This window comes from Pygocentrus nattereri, chromosome 21 (assembly GCF_015220715.1).
Source record: "Pygocentrus nattereri isolate fPygNat1 chromosome 21, fPygNat1.pri, whole genome shotgun sequence".
In the NCBI taxonomy this organism is placed as follows: Eukaryota; Metazoa; Chordata; class Actinopteri; order Characiformes; family Serrasalmidae; genus Pygocentrus; species Pygocentrus nattereri.
The window spans coordinates 15147912-15162042 of record NC_051231.1 but is presented as its reverse complement, the minus strand read 5'-3'; the positions used below and the strand labels follow the sequence as shown (position 1 = coordinate 15162042).

The 14131-nt window shown below is 38.5% G+C and overlaps 1 protein-coding gene across 1 annotated transcript in view; it reads right to left on the bottom strand.

The window, feature by feature from the left end:
* The window catches only part of slc11a2 (solute carrier family 11 member 2), a 33915-nt gene extending 30957 nt beyond the window's left edge, over nt 1–2958 (bottom strand). Inside the window, exon 1 of the mRNA XM_017692795.2 lies at nt 2822–2958. The gene's annotated coding sequence lies outside the window, so the exon portion shown is untranslated. The remainder of the gene's footprint in view (nt 1–2821) is intronic.
* Between the last annotated feature and the right edge of the window lie 11173 nt (nt 2959–14131).

Sequence of the window (14131 nt, the reverse complement as noted above, 5' to 3'; positions counted from 1 at the left end):
TTTTATTACTTTAAGCCTGATATATGGAAATGAGCTCTGTCCTTCAAAAAAAAAAAAAAAAAAAAAAGCAGTCCAGGCTGAAACACCTCTTATAACATCAGTCTGAATGGGTGGGGCTAAACTGCTGTAGGCTGCGTGACCTGATGAATGTATACGGCATCATAAAAGCAATTCAAAGCAGTCTGTTTGTACAGTTTATTGTTCGTATAAGGCCTGTATGTATGGTACGTTTAGAACATTTTAACAATGTTTACACACCGCAACAAATTCTTATTAAAAAAAAAAAAATACAGAAAATACGTTTTTCCATGACACAGAATCAAAGCGGGCATAAGGGCTTTAAAGGGCTTGTCTGGGTTAAAATGATGCACATGTCCAATACTATTAAAATATTATGTATAATTCAAAAGCAGATTTGGTTATCGCAAAACAGATGACAAAATCCCTCTACTAATAGCTCACCACTGTTGCACTGTGATAAGTTTGCACTGTCATAAGTTTGCACTGGACTCAATCCTACGTTAAACAAGACAGTCAGTAAAGGCTGAGTGATATATTCTAGTTAAAACAGATATTTAGCTTGCTGTTCTTCACACAGTGGATGAGACAAGGCATCAATATGATGCCACAACAAAATGACAACCTACTAGTAAAGGGATTTGCCAATTTTTAATAACGAATAAAGTATTTTGCTTAATTTCTGCTACAGATTTAAGGTTTGAAATATTGAGGCTTACATGTCTTAACAGTCAGGGTCTCTATAACTAGAAAAAACATTAAACTATGACAAATTTTGTTTTGTTTGGGAGAATTTTGTAGGTACGAAAGAATATTAAAATGAGAAAAGCCACAAGAATTTTAGCTTCCTTCATTTAATGGCAGGCGAACAGTTAAAACTCCTATCAGCGAAAAACAGCTAATTTACTCACTGATAACATTAACGACACAGACACGCCCACAGCTTCATGTGTTCAAAATAAACTGACTTTCTTCTAAGGTTTTTGCACCTGGAGCAAAAAAATGGTGCCATATTTTAAAAATAGTATCCAAAACTATTAATGCATTGATTTTAATTTAACGTGACGCTGTAAGCTTGGATGAAAGTCAATTTAGACATCATCACCTAAAGAATAAGAATGATAAGTAATATAATCATGATCCATATTCAGTTACAAAGCAGTACATGTGAGCATTAATCAGAGCTTTACTCTATAGCTCACATTTTCCCTGACAGAAATACAACATCATCTATATTTATATATCATCTACCCTCTCTACTCAGTAAAAACAATAAATCAAGTCAAGTGGCTTTTACTGCAATTCCATCAATGTACAAGTACAGAGTGGAGTGAAATTACGTTCCTCCAAGGAACGACACGGTGCAACATGAAACACAACATGCAGTACAAACAGCAATGTGCAGACGTAAGTGTGCAAAAAACAGACTGAAAACAATACAGTAAATATGATAAAACAGACATTAGACACAGTAAAAGGACAGGACAGTGCAGCGCTGACAGCACTCATTTCTGAGCATGAGGTAGGGTTGTTAAATAAGGTGCAAAGATTATTTAACATGCTGTGATCTGTGAATACGTAAGCACTGCAGTTCCTGAAGTAGGACATACATGATACTTGAGTAAACAAACTATAAACACTGTATTGGCAGCAGTGTAAGACTGCTATAAACTTTAAAAATTAAGCTATAAACACAACCAAATTCCTTTACCAGAACAGTCTCCAGGAATCAATCGACCTTACACAGTTATTAATCATTAATCGCTAATATTCAGCTCCTAACAGTCTTTTTTTGGTTTAATTTCATTCTGCTGAGTTGGTTCAGCTCCTGTTCTCTCACTTTGGAGCTTTAGCATTTTATTTTAGTCCAAAAAGAAATAAAATATCGGTTCCTGTACGAGTTCTTCAAGTGTTCTTTAGTAGAGGCAATGGTTTTGTTTAGAACCACGAGTTCTATACAGAACCATTTCATGTTTAAGTGGTTCCCTGCATTGTTAAATGGTTCTTCAGAGTGGTGGAGAATGTGTGGTGTATGATTCTACATAGCACATTTTTAAAAAAGATTCTATATCGCAGCAAAAAGGGTTCTGCTATTGTCACGATGTCAAGATTGGACACAACAGCAGAACCCTTTTTGGAGCTCTATAGAACTATTCTTTTAATAAAGAACCCTTGAAGAACCATCTTTCTTGGAACGTGTAGGAAATGCTGAGAAGGCATGCATCTCTGTAAAAACAGCCTGATTCTGGAAACATGTAAAGAAGAAGAAATAACAGAAATATTATCGTCAAAAGCAAATCTTAATCTTAAAAACGCACAGAAAGACTAATAAATAAATCGTGTTCAGGGGTTTATATTCTTCCTCAATCACTGTAGGAGGAACGGAAACTGTAGCTAATATAGATAATGAACGGATTCGGCTCGTTTAATTTATCCAGTAAACTCATACAGTTTTTATAATTAATCAAATAAACTCATACACTTTTATCGTGAAATGGTCCGATTTTGTTCCACGTACCTCTACCTGCAGAGGAGCTTCAGGAACGAATACCAGAGCCGGTTTATGGTTTCTCTGCAAGTTCTAAGTGAATACAGTGATATAGCGAAGTAATTTAAGCTTTTTCCCCGTCAAAAGATTGTAATTCAAGAACAAAACTCTGAGTTACCTAATCAAGCTATGACTTTAACGGAGGACTAAACGCGTTCAGTAAGCTGTTATTTACCCGATTAACTTCCGAGACGCTGTGACTCCAGTTAAATGTAATTTATGTTAATCAGTAATAATACGGAGCGATTATCTTACCTGGGCAGACTGTAAGAGCAGGACACGCACATTTATCCCAGTATATCCAGTTTAAGTTGAATTGGGTTCTTGACTCAGACAAACACAGAAGGTTACTCGGTTCTACTCGGTTATACAGCGACTACACGCGTTTTCCGCCACCGCCACTGGAAGTGCCATTGTTTTTCAAAATAAAAGTCTTAAAAGTGTCTCTTTTTTCTTTTCCTTTTCAGTCTTTGCACACACGAACAACAACAGACATTAATCAGCATCTTTATGTAAATAATTTTTAAAAATTTATTTATGAAATATTTATATACGTATTAAAGCAGATTAAAAAGCCAGGTTCCAGGTTATTGTTGTTGTTAAATCTTTGCCCATAATAACAGCAATACAGGCATTTGTCGGACATTCCTCAATTCAATCCTTTGTAAGCCCAAATGAAAATATTTTCTAAATAAATCTCAAATTCACTATGAACAAGTCCAAAAATAAAGCTGCAAATATTTAGACCTTGAATGCTGTCACAAAGCCAACACCACCTCACAAGAAAGCACCAATCGCCCATTTCAATACTGTTTCTAATGTTTCTCTGTCATTTTTCTGGAATTATTTTTTTATTTCTTTTTTGGGGGGAAAGATAGTATCTCATAAACATTAGTCTCACTCAAACTGCTTTTCTGGTGCATCCACAAGAGAGAACATACATTTTATACACATGTCTTCTGAATTTTATATGGAATGATGATGATGGTAAAACAGTGGAAACTCTGTTAAGTAAGAGAAGGTTACATGACATCCAGTCTTTTATGTCTTTTACACAGTCCTCAATCTTGCCAAGTTTGATTTTATCATTCGGTTCGCTTGATATGTATAACTGAGTGTCATCGGCATAGCAGTGGAAATTTATACTGTGTTTATGATAATGGTGCCCAATGGTAACATATAAATTGTGAATAATATAGGCCCTTAAACAGAGCCTTGTGGAACACCATACTTTACTTTTGCAAGCACAGATGATTCACCCTTTACATTAATGAACTGATAGCGATCAGTGAGGTAAGACCTGAACCAGGAAAGAGCTATTCCTCTTATCCCTGAAAGGTTGTCCAGTCTATCTAGTAAGATAGCGTGGTCTATTGCGTCAAATGCTGCACTAAGATCAAGAAGAACAAGCAGTGCTGAGAATGATCCAACACCCAAATAGTACCTGCTCTGTGAGGGTCCATGGGGGTCCTGACCACTGAGGAACATGGTAAAAGGGGGCTAACAAATTATGCAGAGAAACAGATGGACTACAGTCTGTAACTGTAGAATTACAAAGTGCACCTCTATAGTAAGTGGTGCTGATAAAATGGACATTGAGCATAGAAACAAGGAGGTAGTCATAATGTTATGTCTGAACAGTGTGTGTACATGACATGCACATTCAGAGTCTTTTTTAAACTTCAGCAACACTTTTGCCTCAAAGTTCTCATCAGTGACTCTGACTCTGTTTGGGTGAGAATCAGGCCTGAATAATCTCTGCACTGCTGCAGAACTAGGTTTTTGGAGTTAACGCATAAATGCTAATTCACCAACCTTTAATGCTGTTGATCACACAACAATGCAGAAAACTGGACTTTACATGAATTTACATTTATAAATCACTGGTTTTCTGATACGCTTAATCTGCAGCAACTCATGAAAATGAAGTCAGCTTCTCATTCTCCGGCTTCTCGTCCAATTTCTCCCATTCCACCTTAAATGGAGCAGCAGCATAATCTGGCGCCTCAGGCACCATTTAAGGTGGAACAGGACAATCCAAACCTTGCAAAAAGTCGAACACTGAGAGACATTTTACAAGAAACTCGCAGAGAAGTTTCCTGAGATGCGATAAAAAGCAACTACAGCTGAGTTAAAGGTTAAAGCTTAAACTATGAGTATTAAATTAATATACATATAGATGACACTTAAAATTATAAACACCAAAGAGACATAGAGTTTTAACTGAATGAAGAGAGCCAAAATATGAGTTCTTTCTGAAATGTTTTAATGCAAGGATCTAGTATCTTTACATGTTTACACATTTAAACACTTAAAATAGTGTCGGTGGGGCCGACATCACCAATCAAACAGAGTTTAGACTCAGCATGATCCCCTCCAACTTTGCACTAATGCCATCGATGAAGCAGGTGTGGCAGATATACAGAAAGGTACATTATATGTCCAAAAGTAACCATGTAGCCCTTTGAATGAGTGAGTTCAGCTAGTTTAAGTTATAATGTCCATAGAAAAGCACTGACCAACAGAACGGGACACTGGAGTGGCTGCACATGAGTCTAAGGTCTCCATGCCCAATGACAAGTGTGAGCTAGAAGGATATAAAGCCCCACAGCATATGGCTGTGGAGCAGTGGAACTGTGTTCTCTGGAGTGAATGAGCTCCATCCAATTTCTTTGGGATGAGTTGGAGTGAACTGACCATTCAGCATCAGTGCATGACCTCACTAATGCTCATGTAGCTAAATGCTTCACCAGATGCAATATCTGCCCTGATGATGCTCTGCCTGGCTTGAAAAGCAGCCACTTTGGAGTCTTTCTAATTTCAGGCTTGTTCAGCCTTCTGTCTTGGCTTGTCAAATGCAGGTGGGATTTAGGTCACTGACATGGCTGACATGGGTCCTAACAGTCCACTATTTGGACCTGAAAAACATTGCTTTGAGTGCAGGTTTGGATCTTTGCCTTGTTGTTAAAGGCATCCAGTATGTTTGGAGGCAGATAGTGAGATCTGAGTATTTAAAATATTTTTTGTACACTTTTATACACTTTTGTACACATTTTCTAAGCTGCTTCTCCTGCTATAATATATATATATTCATAATTTCAACATGAAAACACAGTCATTCAGTGTGGTTTGGTGTGAAATGCTCTGTTGTAGAGAAACTTACAGAGTCAGAATTTTTCACAGTGGTGGTAATAGGAACCAGATGTCGTTCTCTAAATGGTTATGAATACACCGCCTGATGGCTGAGATAGTTTTGAGAAGAATCTGGCCTTAAAATCTAATCATGATACATATAGGATGTTGTGAGGCAAAATTTTCCAGAGGTGTTCAACCATTTGCATCAGGGGACACCACACCAGGACTTTGTGAATAAGATTGGACACCCCTGATTTACACCAAACCACTCTGAATCACTATTTTTACATTTCGACCAGTGAGCTATGCATGGAATGGATACGTATATAATGGTGGAATTCTTCCTAAATCCACAAACAGGCATTTTAGAACCATATGAATGCCACTTTGGTGGTTTGTTTACATTAGTATTGTTTGTTGGGTACCATATATATGACAATAAGTAGGACTGAGCATAAATTTGAACAAATAGCTTTACAAATTTCTGGTTATTGCTTTTAGCTCAGTCATAATTGTTATTAACACTGTTTAGGCTTGCCAAACTCATAAAATAATTTGTAAATCAACATGAATAAAATAAAGTTTTTACAAGCAGATTTTATAAGAACTGCAAAATCCATTTCATGGTGAAGTTGAAAAACTCCTCAGAAAATCCCTTCAAAGCAAATGATCACACACTTTGACTCTAAGCTAATATCTTGTTTTTTTTTTGTCTTCAGCACTTGTGATTTCACAGCACTGTGAAATCTGTTTTAGCAGCTATCATTACCACATCAGTCCCTTTGATAAAGGCTAATGCAGGCTAATGAGAGATATCCCACTTTCCAGTGAGCAGCACACAATAGACTGCTGTTTATAGACTTGTATCATGGTTAACTTCTTACTATCTTATCGACTGTCTTCAAAAATCTCTGAAACCTGACAGTTATTTCATGCTAAAACGCTAGCTAAATCCAGCCCTTCATTGCTAATTTAAACATTTCCTTCATTCCTACTGATTGAACAAAATTGCTCATTTTGCAATGTTTCTTCTTCAGTTTCCAAAAACGTTTCATTGCCCTCAACCTTAATTACTGTGTCTTTTGAATCATGGCTGTCCAGGCTGCTGCTGGACAGAGTATCATCTTCAGTCTTACTGACTTCTTTTCTTTTGATCATCTCTTCTGATAGCACTGCTGTCCTCATTTCCTCACCCAAATTTCCCTCTTCTTCTGATGGAATGCTTTCTTTAGTAGCACTATCTACCACATCAGAGGTGATTGAAACATCCTTTGTGATATTTCCATCATACTCGTCCATGATATTAGCCATCCTCACCTCCAGGACTGATTCCTGTGGCTGCAGTTCAGTGTTTTCCATTTGTTCCCAAAGTTCAACCCCGTCCTCCTCCTCGTTTTCTGAGTCAGGTGCAGTATGTTTGCGAATGCGGTTCACTGCATCCCATAGTGACTTGGGATACTGTTTTTCCTTCATGCATTTAGGCAGTGCGAATGAACCTGGAGAACATACCTCACCATGAACGCTACTGGTCTCACATGAACTGTCAGAGGGTCTTAAGTGAGCAAGAAGAACTGGAGTTAGGGATGGAGAAAGCAACGTGGAGCTTCCACAAGAAGCAGAAATGTACTCTTGGTTGATGTCTGGCGGAGATAGCTCTGGTTGAAGTTCAGAATGTGAAACTGAAAAAGTCACAGCAAGTGATGGTGCCAATAAACTAGATTTGTCCAAATGAGGTGGAGATTCAGACAAAAAAGACAAAGATTCAAGAGATGGCTGACAAGTTGGCTTTTTTGTGTGAAGATCAATTATTGGAGGTGAGATATCTTCTTGGCCAAACAACTCTCTAGTGTTATCTTCACTGTTACCAAAGAGAGGTGAACAAACATTGTTTACATCACTGGTTTGATTTGAGGGCATACCCTGCCTGGGCCTACTTTCATGGTCAAACAACTCACTAGTGCTTTCCACAGAGTTAGCAAGGAGGGTGGGACAGGGGTTCTGAATGTCATCTGTTTCATCTGAGATGTTGGTGTCCTTGTAACTATCTTCTCGGCCAAACAACTGACTAGGGTCTCCCACATTGTTTTTAAGGAAGGTTGGGCAGACATTCTCTATATCACATGTTTCATCTGCGAGGTTGCCTTCCTTGGGAGCATCTTCCTTGCGAAATGGTTCACTGGTCTCCACACTGGTTTCCACATTGTCATGAGGAAGGAATGGACAAAGATTATTCACATCATCTGACTCAGTTGAGGTTGTACCTTTCTTGGGAGTACTTTCTTGTTTAACTGACCCACTAGTGCTTTTCACAGAGATGTGAAGGAGGGATGAACAGACATTCTGAATTTCATCTGTATCATCTGAGAGATTGCCTTCCTTGAGAGCACCATCCTTTCCAGATGCTTCATTATTTTTTTCCACATTGTCATGAGGGATTACTGGACAAAGATTATAAACATCTTCTGTTTCACTTGAGGGGGTACTCTCCCACGGACTACCTTCTTGGTCAAACAACTCATTAGTGCTTTCCAGATAGCTACATAGAAGGGCTGGATAGAGATTTTGCATGTTCTCTGATTCTTCTGAGAGGTTACTCTCCTTGGGAGTATCTTCCTTGCCAAATGGTTCACTCATGTTCTCTGCATTGCCATGAGAGAGGTCTAGAGAAAGATCATTTATGTCATCTGTTTTAGTTGAGAGGGTACCCTCCAAAGGATTATCTTCTTGGTCAAACAACTCACTACTGCTTTCCACTGAGCTTTGAAGAAGGGATGGACTGAGATTATATGTGTCATCTGTTTCATCTGAGATGCTGGTTCTACCATCTTGGCAAAACATCTGGCTAATGTATTCCATGTGGTTACCATGGAAGACTGGACAGAGGTTGTGTATGTTATCTGTTTCATCTGAGAGGTTGACCTGTCTGGGAGCACCTGCTTTATCAAATGGTTCACTAGGTCTCTCCACATTGACATCCTCTGTTTCATTTGAGAGGATGTCCTCCTTGGAACTTTCTTCTTGATTAAACAACTCATTAGTCTTCTGTATGTCATCTGCTTCATCAAGGAGGTTGTCCTCATTGTGAGTACTTTCTTGGTCAAATAGCTTACCAGTGTTTTCCACATAGTTTCCAAGAAGAGGTGTGCAGAGATTCCTTATTCTGTCACTTTTATCTGGAAGGATGGGATTATCTTCTTGGTCAAATATTTCACTAGTCTCATCTGTGTAGTTTTCAAGAAGGGGTGGATAAAGATTATTAACATCATCCATTGCATTTGAAGGACTGTCCTCCCTGGAACAACCTTTTTGACTAAATGACTCATTGATGTTTTTCATGTAGTTATCAGGAAGGACTGGGCAGAGGATATTTACATTATCTGTTTCACATGATAAGTTGCCCTCCTTGGGACAATTTTCTTGACCAAAATTAGTACTGAGTTCACTCTGAATGTTATCTGTTTCATCAGAGAGATTCTCCTCACTGAAAGCACCTTCTTGGCCAAATGTCTTACTAGAATCTTCAATAAAATCAACAAGGAAGGTTGGGCAGAGGTTATTTGCATCACCTGTTTCACATGATGGATTACCCTCCATGGGGCCGCCTTCCTGGCCCAAAGACTTGCCAGTTTTTGCCACATGGTCATCAAGGATGGTTGGGAAGACATGCCTCATTTCATTTATTTCATCAGTGGGACTACTGTTAATTTTGTCTTCAAAGCTATCTTTCTGTTGTTGAGTGGCATCAACTGCTGTGTTGACTCTTGCTGTTGAATGCTTTGTTGTAAAATTATCATCCAATGTGCCTTTATTGTCTTCAGCTATACTTTTATTTTCTTGTTTATTTATGTCCAATAGTTGAACTGTCTTTACAGTATCTATGAGATTCACTTCAGATTCTTCCAGTATGCCATCAGCATTTGTTGTTAAGGACTTAGCTTCTTTCTCTTTTGGTATGGTTAATACCTTTTCCACTGCATTTTCAGCATTTTCAGACATAGCCATGCCTTTCAAATAACATTCAGATTCTTCTACATGATCAACTTCAGCTTCAGGAGATCCCTCTAACTCTTTTAAAGAACTCTTGCGAATCTTTACAACATTGCCGTTTTCTGTCTGAGTAGTTTCTGGAAGTTCATCCTTTGTCTGTTCTTCATTGCTGGAATTCTGAAGAGTAATTCCAAGAATCCTCTCTGCTCTTTCCTTGAGAGTCTCATTTTCAGAAGTGACCCTCTCAGACATTATATTATTTGACATTTGGCTCGTGTCCTTAATGACTGTATCACTAGAACTTCTGTTTATCAAATCATCCTTGTTCTGTTCTTGGATCTTCATATGAAGTTCTTGTGTTTTATTTGTAAGAGCACTTTTTTCTGTGGCATCTGATACATCTGTATCATTGTGGTCATTGTTTTGGACTTGAAGGTTTAGAGAGTCAGAGCCATGCTCATATGAGTCAGCTGAACGTGTACATACATACTGGACATGCTCTTTTTCAGGAGGAAAAATGAACTCAACTTTGACAACAACGCAGGTTGCATCAATAACCACAAGACCTCTGCTCTTGTCTCTAACTGCATTGTTACTGACTGCTGCTTTATTTGGTTGTCCATCAACTGCTTGCTCATTTTGGCCCACTTTACTGGTATCTTGGACTGGTGCATTTTCCTTCTCCGAAACACCCTTGGAGCAATAGTGCCATTTTGGTTCCTTCCATAATGGAAATTTCACCGTGGCTTGATTGTGTGGCACACTCAAGCTCTCAGTTGCAGTTTTAGTAGATGCACAAGGATCAATGTTTTCTTCTACTTTATTAGGTACACTAGGAGGGTCTTCTTCTTTCTTGCTAGTCAGAAAGTTTATTTTTTCATTATGTTGTTTTAGCATATTCTCCCGAATGTCTCTTCGTACTTTCTCTTTGTTGGTATCTATAGAGCTTTGGTCAGAGTTCTGGGTTTGACTTTCCCCTGTGTGTCCTTCAGGTGCATTTTCTAGTTTAATGGACTCACACTGTTGTTTTGTCAGACCTCCAGAATCAACTTCATCTGCCAGCTGAACTGGTTCTTGGCTTATACTGGCCTGCTTAGCTACAGCTGCTGGGCCTCCAGGAGCTGAGACTTTTAAAAGGGGCAATGAGTGGGATTTAAGTGGTTCATCAGGGGAACTGGACAATCCTGCTAGCTCCCCCATACGAGAGACTAAACAAAACACTGTCTCTCCACCTCTTCTTATTTTGGTTTTGCTCTGCTTGGTGAGTGTTGTATCTGAATAGATCATCTTACTTTTCTCAGGAAACTGATGTGATGATTGTAGTTGTGGTGCAACAGCCCCTTGTTCCTGGTTTGGCTGTTGAGGTACAGTGAGTGACTCTGTAAGTGTGCTTAAAATCTTTTGTTGTTGTCTGGCTTTGTCAGTATCAAGGTTGGTCACTGCTCTTGGCATTCTATCAGTTGATGAATGGTCTGTGCGTTGTCCTCCTTCTGTCAAAGGGGCAAGAGAATGTTCTGTTCTCATAGAAAATGTAGAGGTAACTGGTCTGCTTCCAACTCTGTACTCCATGACTGGTTCTGCATGGGATGTTCCCACTTTCGGCAGCATGTCAGACTCCACTGGAATGCTGTATGGTGGTGGAGGTGTGTAATTTGGGGGGTGACTGAAAGATGGGCTCAGGACCACATTTTCCTTGCTATTTAAACTTGACATCTTCCTAGACAGACTCTGTTTTGCTGGAATGTAAGGAGGTGGCTGTTGTCTTTTCCACATCTCCAGTTGAACCCTCAGTTTGTTATCAAGGGTACACTTTTCTTGGTTATAAGGTACTGATGTATTTAGTCTTTGATTAGGTTCTGCACTGACTAACCTGCTTGTATACCCCAACATCCTCTCACTGTCTGGTATGCACTGGGTTGTCCCTGCCTCAACATGTCTCTGCCTAGGGAGAGAGTTGTAATAGCGGTTGGCCCAAGCCTCTAGCTCTTGATAACTGTTAGTACTAAGCTTCTCTTTCTCTCTTCTGTAGAGTGTAGAAGTGCAAGTTTGCCATTTATTTGTCAACTCTCCTCTCTGTACTAGTCTCTCCTTTTCCCTGTGTCTCTCCATAAGAGCTCTCTGTCTTTCACAACTCCTCTCTTGACTGGCATATGTAGTTGTCTCCTGGGGGTAGAGTTGATTTTCAGAAGTAAAGTTGGAGGAAGGAACTGTTTCAGTCCAGTTTACATAGTCTCTCATAGTCCCACCAGTTCTGGAACCTGGTATCAACCAACTGCTTGGTTCACCCATCCAGCCTGGACTCTCTGATCTGGACTCAGGAAAGTGAGCTGTGGGAGTCTTGTTGGGATATCTACAGGTAAAGGGAGAAGAACATGCAAAGAAGATTTGTTATTAGAGTCTTGCTTCTTTAGCCAAGCTTCATTACTTTGCATACTGGAAAATATGCGGTGCACTGGATTTACTCAATGTAAATGTGTACATTTACAAATGAATAAAATGTATAACATCAAGACAATTTTCATTTTCAGTTTATTTATTTTTGGCAATAACTGCGTTGATGCAACATACAGGTAGCCATTTTATCAGAAACCTCTATTATATAAGTGCACTTTGTTTATAAAGTTTACAATTGCAGATTGTAGTCATCTGTTTCTACAGTACACAATTTATCAAAGAGGAAAGACCGCCATAGGACCACCGCTGATGGGTGGTAGACTATTTTCAGCAGAGCATTAACAGCGGCGTGGTGGTGTGTGTGGTGCTGGTACGAGTGGCACGGATTTGCAATGTAACAATAATCCTGTGCGAATACAAAAGGATCATAGCTGTACACATGCAAAGAACTTCAAGTGTAGTGTTCATATATTTAGAAAAAAAAATTGTGAAGTCCTAGTGCTTGTGGCAATCATAGCCATGTGAATAGTCATGTGTGTAGTCAGGAAATAACGTGAATAATTCTCACTATGTACTGGGTCCAATAATGAGCATTTTCCAACTATGTTCTATCAAGTAACTCCAACACTACTGGATGAATCCAATTGTGTGTAAGTAAAGTACATCAAGCAATGGTCATCTACAAAGTGCAAACATAAGGAAGAATTGCTAATAGTGGCCAGTGAGTGTGCACAGTCATGCTAAAACTCCAGTAACACCTATCTGGCCAGTGTTGTTCCTATGGTGGTCCCAATCCACTGATGGAAAGTAGAGGGGAGTAGAAATGGGCTGTAACTGTAATCCTACAACCTGCATTTATATGGGGTTTCTGATAAAATGGTAAATGGTCATCGGATGTTTCTGTTAGTTTGTACAACAATGCAGTTTTTATATGGAGAGGTATGTATGTGTGGCAAACTGAAAAGCAATGTAAATGCAATGAAAAACACATGTCTTTACTGTTTCATAATGACATGCTAAAATAAAAAGCAAACCCTCATTACACTTTTGTCATGTCTTTTACTTCAGAGGTATTTGCTTCACTGACATGCATTCAAAATGGTAAACTGCAATGCAAACATGAGATTGCATGTAAACAATAACATGCACAAAAGTACACTGATTTAACTTTGTTTGAAGCACAGTAGTTAGCATTGTAGTTATCCCTTGATTTCATTTCAAGGTGGACTGTATTTAATTCTGACATAAACTCAGTATTTTGTTTTTAAAAATCAGAAGGTCAAGTGAAGTGAAAAAAATGTAATAACAGATTTTTCATTTTGTTGTATATTCTGTATATGACCGTGGAACAGTACTGTCATATGTGCACTGTATTTCATATTTTTCCACTGTGTAACAGTGACTGTTTTTCAGTTTGACACAAATTCCTCTCCATATGGAAATTATGTAGACATTTGAATCAAGTAAATTCAATGCAGCACTTTTTTCAGTGTCTCATCACTGCTTCATTTCCTTCACCTTCACTGCATTTCGGAAATATTTAATATCTTTTGTTATTATTTATGTAGAATTTAAATGAACTGAAATGTATGAAGAAAGTTAATGTCATGCAACAAGAGGTTGTGCAATGATCAGAGCCTTGTTTTTAACCTTATATTGCGAAGCATGGGTCAATTAAAACATGGCTTTTTAATTACTCTATGTTAAAATGTATGCAATCAGGAGCAAAACAATACATTGCTGATTTTAAAGTAGAGTATTAGCTTTACGTACGTGTGGGAAGAGGAGCTCCACCCAGGAAGAGTTCTGTATTTAGTGTACTGTGAAGCGTGCCTGTCTTTTCCATCCCAGAATTCCATCTTTTCAGGGAACAAAAGTTTACCATGAACATATATGAAAAGATATTTCTCACTGCAAATGCTCAAATGCTCACAAAACATATCCCAATTTTATTTGAATATAATAATAAAAAAACAAATTAAGCAAAAATAATTACAACCCCAATGTAAATCAAAACAGAATGCAATGATATGAAAATCATCCATCCAT